This window comes from Delphinapterus leucas, chromosome 11, assembly GCF_059928025.1.
Source record: "Delphinapterus leucas isolate spDelLeu-1000000601 "Yukka" chromosome 11, BTC_Dleu_Yukka2, whole genome shotgun sequence".
Classification (NCBI taxonomy): Eukaryota; Metazoa; Chordata; class Mammalia; order Artiodactyla; family Monodontidae; genus Delphinapterus; species Delphinapterus leucas.
This window is the reverse complement of record NC_143139.1, coordinates 44,304,267-44,312,982: the sequence shown is the minus strand read 5'-3', so window position 1 is coordinate 44,312,982 and position 8,716 is coordinate 44,304,267. Positions and strand designations below refer to the sequence as shown.

General features: G+C 44.8%; 1 pseudogene; it reads left to right on the top strand.

Moving 5' to 3' along the window:
* Positions 1–5,335: 5,335 nt before the first annotated feature.
* On the top strand, positions 5,336–6,501 carry LOC115803503 (apolipoprotein F-like; annotated as a pseudogene).
* Positions 6,502–8,716: the final 2,215 nt, after the last annotated feature.

Genomic DNA, 8,716 nt, shown 5'->3' with positions numbered 1-8,716 from the left:
AACTTTTAACTATTGGGGTTAAAAGAGACTATCAGCCTTCCCTTTTCTCTTGCTTTCCCTACATGAGACACAGAAAAACATACTCACCTCAAGATCCTTTGTCTAGGATAAATCTTTAGGGTAAAAAGAGTATGCATCAGAACAGGTACATGAAAAGATGCTCAATGTCATTAATCAGAGAAGTGCAAATCAAAACCACTATGAGATATCACCTGATACCTGTCAGAGTGGCTATCATCAAAAAGAACACAAATAACAAATGTTAGTGAGGATATGGACGAAAGGGAACCCTTGTACACTGTTGGTAGGAACATAAATTGGTGTAGCCACTGTGGAAAACATATATATGTCAATCCCAATGTCCCAGTTCATCCCACATCCCCTTCCCCCCTTGGTATTCATGTTTGTTCTCTACGTCTGTGTCTCTATTTCTGCTTTGCAAATAAGTTCATCAGTATAATTTTTCTAGATTCCGCAGGTAAGCAATATTATACAATATTTGTTTTTCTCTTTCTGACTTCACTCTGTATGACAATCTCTAGGTCTATCCATGTCTCTGCAAATGGCACAATTTCGCTTCTTTTTATAGCTGAGTATATACCTCAGTTATTTGTTTGTTTGCTGTGCAGGGTCTTAGTTGTGGCACACGGGATCTTAGTTGCCACGTGCAGGATCTTTAGCTGCGGCATGTGGGATCTAGTTCCCTAACCAGGGATCGAACCTGGAGCCCCTGCCCTGGAGCCCCTGCATTGGGAGCGTGGAGTCTTAACCACTGGCACACCAGGGAAGTCCCATACCTCAATTGTTTAAAAAAGTATGCCTCAGGAAGAAGGAGACACAAAGGGAGGAAAAGCCAGTTTGTCAGCCTGGGGCATAGGGGAAGTCTGGGCAAGAAAGAGATGGGTAAACATTGCAAATATCATGTCCTTCCCAATTCTTGTAAACCATTAGCTTCCTGGCCCTCTTGTGTTTCCAGCTGTGGTAGAGTGAAGGTGAGATTCAGAAAATAGTCATTCAGATTAGGGAGAGCCCTAGGTCAGGGATGCGTTTGGACTGTCTTGTTTCTCTAATTTGTCTTTTTTGCCTCCCATAGCCTCTGAAGGTAGAGGTGAAGCTATGTCCAGGGTAATTGGCGTTTTCAAGGGCTAAGACACATTTTACCAGTTTGAGTAAAGTATAGAAACTTTGCGTTCCCTTAGGTTTCTTTACCTTCCCCACTTATACTGTAATTATCTTAAATATTTCTTCTCTCTATGCTGAGAACCACATAAGGCAATGTTATAATTTTTACTTAAATCACTTAACATGATTTAGAAAACTCATGAGAATAAGATGGTGTATTATTATACATATCTTTCACTCTGTTGCTCTTTTTTCATGACATTTCAAGCTTTTTTTTTTTTAAATAATTTTCTTTCTGTTTAAAGAAATTCCCTTAGCCGTTCTTTTAGAGTAGGTCTGCTGGTGACTAATTCTCTTAGTTTTCCTTAATCTGAGAACATCTTGATTTTACCTTAATTTCTGAAGGATGTTTTTGCTGTGTTCTCTCATAGAGGGAACTTTTCACACCACCAAGCTGTTGATTCTGCCAGTCTCCTAGCCCATCCTCCAAGAATCGGCTCGAATGTGCTTTCTTTTGTGAAGTAGTCTGTGTCACTCTTTTTTTTTTTTTATCGTGGTATGCGGGCTTCTCACTGTCGCGGCCTCTCCCGTTGGGGAGCACAGGCTCCAGACACGGACGCTCAATAGTTGTGGCTCACGGGCATAGCCGCTCCGCGGCATGTGGGATCTTCCCGGACCAGGGCACGAACCCGTGTCCCCCGCATTGGCAGGCGGATTCTTAACTACTGCACCACCAGGGAAGCCCTTTGTCACTCTTTGAACCCCAAACCAAAAGCAATCACTTTTACAGGTGGGATTTGTTCATTCCCCTGATAAAGCACCAGTCTTACAGGGTTTCATCTTGTTCTTTTTCCCACTAGACTGTGAACTTGAAAGCCAGGATCAGGTGTATTCACCTTTGGATCCCACAGGTACATTCATTAATATATCCAGCTAACACAACAGTGTATTTGGTGCCTCCTACGTAGGAGTCGCTGTGTTGGGCACTGGGTGTCAATTGGATGTGATTACCCAAAGACTAGGTATACAGAGGTGAATAAAGCGATGATGATAAGGGTCCCAGCGCTTACTGATCTTCACCAGTGCAGCATTAAGCACAGAGTAGCTGTTAATACTAACAATCTGGTAAATCTAGAGGCTAGTCCTTTTACTCTGCTGCCACTTTGTACTTCTTTGACCCCATGGGAAAACTTCCTGTGGAGTCCAGGCATGCTGAACCCCGAGAAAGTTAGATGCTTCTTTGAGTCATTCAGAGGAGGAGGAAAGCTTCAGCCAGTGCTGGAACCTGAAGTCTCTGGAGGGCAAGGCCTGAAGAGGAGTACTGAGCACAACCCCTGAGGGCCCTCCTGTTAGCCAGCAAAAGGAGAGCAGGTCTGGGGTCTCAAGGGGATAATAGGAACGCTATTGATTACTTATGTACCAGCCTTGCTGGTCTAGGGGGCTGATGAGGTTACTTCGATGCCTCCTATCTCAGTGGGAAACCAGGCTGATGGGGACTGACAACTAAAAACAACACCCAAGATTTTTAGGGCAGTGAAAGTATTCTGTATGATACTGTAAATGTAGATATATGACGTTATACATTTGGTAAAACCCATAGAACTGTGCAATGCAAAGAGCTGAACCCTAATGTAAACTGTAGACCTAGGTAATAATAATACGTAACATTTAAATAATATAACAATCAAGTGTAACTAAGATACCATACCAGTGGAAGATGTTAAAAATAGGGGAAACTGAGGGGTTGGGGGAGAGGGAATATTTGGGAACTCTGTACTTTCTGCTCAATTTTTCTATAAACCTAAAACTACTCTAAAAAATAAACTTTTTTTTTTTTGGACTCTGCTTCTTGAGCCATTTTATTTTATTTATTTATTTGTTTTGGCTGTGCTGTGTGGCTTGTGGGATCTTCGTTACCCAACCAGGGATCAAACCCGTGCCCCGTGCAGTGGAAGCATGGAGTCCTAACCACTGGACTGCCAGAGAATTCCCAAAAATGAACTATTAAAAAACCCATCATCCAAGAAGTGACAGCTAATGGGAATTGATGAACAGATAGAAGATGAGGACAGGAGCAAAGGTAGGAAGTCTGATTGGGGGGACCTGGCTTTGTCTTCATCCCTCTGTCATTCCTCAGTCCTGGAGACAAGCTCACCACCACTTTCCATCCCCCTACATATTTACACAATCTCTCTTTCCTGTCATTCCCAAGGCACCAGAGTTGGAAATTCAAGGAATTTCAAGGAAAAGTAATTTTCATATTGAGGATGAGGATGATGCTGATTGTAGAACTGGAGGTCCAGTTATGGATGGTGAACTCAAGTCAGAAATGGGAGAATCTGGCAGGACCCAAAAACTTCTCTAAGCTGTCCGGAAGCAGTAGAGTCTTGAGGTTCCCTGTGGACTTAGGGTCTAAGAATTTCAGGCAATAGTGTTGGATACCTCTACATCTAGCTCTCCCAGTTTTAGGAAAGTGTCCCTGTAGCTATCTGAAGACTTAACTTCTCTTATTCTAGGGACTGATTTCTTCTTGCTTATTAGGGAGCCATCCTGGGACTGGGAGGAGTGAATAAGATAGGAGGAGGGACCCAAGACTCCTTCATTGACCTGTTCCCTTTGGTTGTGTTCCAAGGTGGGTTATGGCACCAGAGAGAAACCTTTATGCCACAATGATGTGTGGACTTTTGTACCAGTTTTAGGAGGCACCATATGCCATTGTTCCTTACTGTTCAGACTACAGTTTCTCACCTAGACCCCTGTATGAGAAATGAAGCCCTATTCCTATAGTTTTGATGTAGGCTTAGAAAGGGGTACTATCAAGGTAATGGATGCATTTAATTAGGGAATTGCACTGGAATTAATGTAAACACTGAAAAGTTGCTCTTATCTGGTCTGACTTCTGGTGGATTCTATTGTCCTATTCCTCTACCTATTAAATCCATTGAATAAGAACTATTTTGGGCAACTTCCCCGGTGGTCCAGTGGTTGAGGGTCTGTGCTCCCAATGCAGGGGACCTGGGTTTGATCCCTGGTCAGGTAACTAGATCCCTCGTGCATGCGCAACTAAAAGATCCTGCATGCCACAACTAAAGACTCCACGTGCCACAATAAAGACCTGGCGCAGCCAAATAAATAAAATATTTTGGGCAAAGTTACAGTTACCAAAGGGGAAACCGGGGGGGGGGGGAGGGATAAATTAGGAGTTTGGGATTAACAGATAACACACTGCTATAGGTAAACTAGATGAACAACAAGGACCTACTATATAGCACAGGGAACTATATTCAATATCTTGTAATAACCTATAATGAAAAAGAATCTGAAAAAGAATATATATATATATATATATATGAATCACTTTGCTGTACACCTGAAACTAACACAACATTGTAAATTTTAGATCAACTGTACTTCAATTAAAAAATAATAAAAATTTTTATGGGCTTCCCTGGTGGCGCAGTGGTTGAGAGTCCACCTGCCGATGCAGGGGACACGGGTTCGTGCCCCGGTCCGGGAAGATCCCTCATGCCGCGGAGTGGCTGGGCCCGTGGGCCATGGCCGCTGAGCCTGCACGTCCAGAGCCTGTGCTCCGCAATGGGAGAGGCCACAACACTGAGAGGCCCGTGTACCGCAAAAAAAAAAAAAATAATAATGATAGTAATAATAAAAATTTTTAAAGAACTATTTTGGGGTCTCCTACCCAGAAATCACTGGTATCCCTGCCTTTCACCTCCCACTTCCCCAGAAGACCCAGAGGAGTTTTTTCTCATCGAAGTTTAGGTCTAGAGAAATCCTTAGGATGAGAGGGATATGGGGCAGGAAAAGGGAGAAACCTGATTTCAGCATGGGGGCAAAGGTAAGGGCAAAGCCTGAACTAAGAAGATGCAGATAAATATTTGTGAATGTTATGTCCTTCACTGTTTTCGGAGGGGTCAACTGTTTTGTCTCAGGTAAAGAGAAGGTCAGATCTAGAAAGCAGTCATTCAGATCAGAGAAGCACAGAGGCAAAGGACATGTTCAGACCATCTCATTCCTCTGGCTTCTTTTTTTACCAGGAGCAGGTGAGTATCTCCCACAGCCTATAAGGTTTGATGTCCAGCGTGATTGAGATTTCCAAGGGCTAAGACACTTCCAAGCTCTGACCAGTCCTGGTGTCTCTTCATCCCAAACCTTTCCCCACTTCCCAATCTGAGCATTGCTTCTTTCCAGCAGGGCTGTTCTGCTGACCCACCATGATCCAGGCTGTGCTGCTCCTTTGCTGTGTCTTGCTGTCCCAAGGGGCTGCCTTTCCAAGAAATGCCCAGGAAGGGGCCCTGAACTTCCAGCCATCTTTCACAGAAACTGGGCATCCTCTGAACGTGCTCTCCAACCAGATCCCTCTCCCAGATCCCCATATTTGCCAGGGTCTCTTGCACACAGTCCCCTCCTTAGCCCCTCTCTCTGAGTACCTATCCAACTTCGCTCTGGAGGCGGCCCTGGAGGAGGTTGGTTGCACAACCAAGGCCCACATTCTGCAGCTTCAGCTTAAGATGGGAGGAAAGGATACCACTGAAACCCTCATCCATGAGAGCAAAAAGCACAATAAGGAAGAAGAGATTGGTAATGCTAAGGTCATTCTGAAGGATCTGGGGGGATCCTTGGGGGAGCTTAGGCAGGTGCAGCGCTGTTACCCTTCCTGAGGCGTGGAGGCAGGAACATAAGTGGGTGCTCTACGAGACAGCGCAACTGATAGTTGAATTTGCTGAGATGCTCCCTTCCACTGAGCTGGTAACAGAGCTAAAGATTTCTGTCATTAGTGTCACCCAGAAGTGCACAGGTAAATCTTGGGAGCATTTGGAAGGAGTAGGCAAACGGCTGATGGAAAACCCTGAGATTAAAGACTTCACAATGCCTGTGGAATATCAGATATACTTTGTCAAGCATTCCACAACCATTCTGATGTGCCTTATACTGGGACTAATACAGAAACATTTCCGGACAGTTTTTGGATAGGGAAGGCCTCCGAGGAATCCTATCTCCTGTCTCAAATGTCTCTGATAGGACTGTGTACAAGGACTGTGCACAACAGGTAGTTAGAAATGTTGAGACAGCTTAGGGCGGAAGTGTGCTCTTCATTTGATCCCAGTGCTGAAAGACATGTGACCAGAGTCACCTTTGCCCCCTCTCTTAATAGGTCCTAGCCCCTATTTTTTTCTCCCAATTTCTCTTTATTTCAGTTGAAAGATACTGTGGTTATATTATGTACTAGACATGAAGGATATTGTAATCTTGCCCCGTTCATCTACCTTTTACTTTCTAATTCCCCAACTGGATGCTATAGCTTGCTTGTGTTAATTTTTAAACTGAAAAGAGAAATTAAATGTTGCTTCTATATCAGAATCACTGTTATTTGATCTCTCTTAACGGCGGGTCTCTGTGGCATTTTTGGGGGGGTGGGGCACTGTGCAAAATGGGAGGGATCTTAGTTCCCTGACCAGGGATCATACCCAGGCCCACAGCATTGAAAGTGCCGAGTCTTAACCACTGGACCACCAGGAAATTCCCTCCACGGCTTCTTTTGTGAGCTGGAGATGAAATGTGGCAGGGACATGTAGGAAGTGCCAATGTATTTTCAGGCTGAGTGTGTAACAAGGGGACAAGGTTTGAGCAGTCAGTACAAATGGGCAAATAATTATAGAGGTCATATCCCTTGCTGATCATTGGGGAAAGCAACCATCTTTCCTCCTTATGGGACAGAGAACTGGGCAGAGTGGGTCTAGATCTACCAGAGCAGTTTCACTTCTCACTGACCGGATTGTGTGGTAATTTGGGGCCCCATACCTGCATGGAATGGGGCCCATGTAAAGCAGAGGAAGTCCCTGGTGATCTAGATAGGGAGACCAAGAAGAGCAATTGAGTCCCATTCCCTGGCCCCAAACTTAAAAGGAAGAGAGGCTGGGAGTTGATGGGTGAGATGTCCTCTAACTGAGCTCTGGGTTCCTTCAGACCACAGCCCAAAGGAAACAGTTTGTGTGTTGTCTTCCACTCTAGTATAGTCAGATCCAGCTAGACATCACCAAGACCCACCATGACCTGCTCCTTTAGTGCCTCCTGCTGTACCCTGTGGTTGTCACTTCATGTGGCACCCAGAAAAAGACCCTGGTGCCTTTTTCCTCATCTCTGGGGATCCAGCCACCCACAGCAGCCTCTTGGTTCTGCCAGACTCTGCTCCCAAAGTCCCTGGCTGGCCTCACCCACTTTGTACTCCACCAAGGATGTCCCTGGAGCAGACTGATCATGAGACTGATTCCTAGACCCTGCAGCTTCATCTTTATAGCCTGGAGGATGTGAAAGCCATGCAGGTTTTCTTCAATCAAATACATGCTGCCATGCTGCCACATGGACAGCAGCACAGGGAGGGGCCTCCCAGGGAGTGCCCTGGTCTCTGTTCCACAGCTCTTAGGCAGGGTTCAGCCTGATCCAGGGAGATAAAGATGTGCCTTCTCTACTCTACAATGTTAGTATGAGCAAGAGCAGCATATGTACAACGTGGTCCAGCTGTTGCCAGGACTGGGAATCTACTACGAAGTCAGGCATAGCTTTGTACTCTGCTGCTCAGAACTACAATAGACCCAAGGAGTGAGGCTGAGATGAGGCCATAGACCTAGGCTCCAGCCTTTGGGTGATCATGCCCAGGTTATCAGGGGACCCAGGGGCTACTGGTGAGTTCTGTGCTTAAATCTGCAGCAAAATCTGGGGTTCAGCAGCTGAACCATTATTACCATGAAAAAGAGGCAAATACCCCTCTGTCAGAGACTAGGGAGGAGGGCTTGGAAGGCACCACAGATGTGAATCACCCAGGGGGACAAACAACAACCATGGCCTCGGAAGACAAGACTCCTGAAGTAAAGTCAGCTCCTACTCATTTCGGGCCTTATTCAAGGGCCATGACTTAGATACTTTTCGTAGGAATCTTCTGCTTTATATAAATAAAGAGATTATTCACAGAAGGAATTAAACTGAATTTAAAATTATCACCAACTCCCTTATCCTAAACTTCAGATATGGAATAGAATATTCAACTATGATTATGTCAGTCTGTCATTATTCATGGTAGTGAAGAGAATCCTCTTCCCTCAAAAACAAAACAAAACAGGCTTTTTCCCTTCATCATAAAATCATATGACTCCTTAAATCATATACATGCTTGCTTTATTCTGTTAGGCTCTGGGTACTGCAATAAATTGAGATTTCCCAAAGATCAGATGGCCCCAGGAGCAAGAATGCTGCCCAGGCCAGCAGGTCTTTCACAGATGTGCTAATTCACGTACTGAAAATCAGAGGTGACAAGTCTTACCAGTCCTTGTTGAAATTCCAGGTGGTTGGAATGAGGATGATCCCTCTGATTAAGGTAGGGAAGAGGGACCTGGGGGTGTATTAAAATAGAGTCAATTACAATCTTAGGGGTTTTATGACTTCTCCCACAATTTCCAGACTACTGCAATCCAACAGAAATTTGAGAGATGATGGAAATGTTCTATATCTGTGCTGTCCAATATGGTGGACACGAGCCCTATGTGTCTACTGGGTGCTTGAAATGTGGGTGGTACAACTG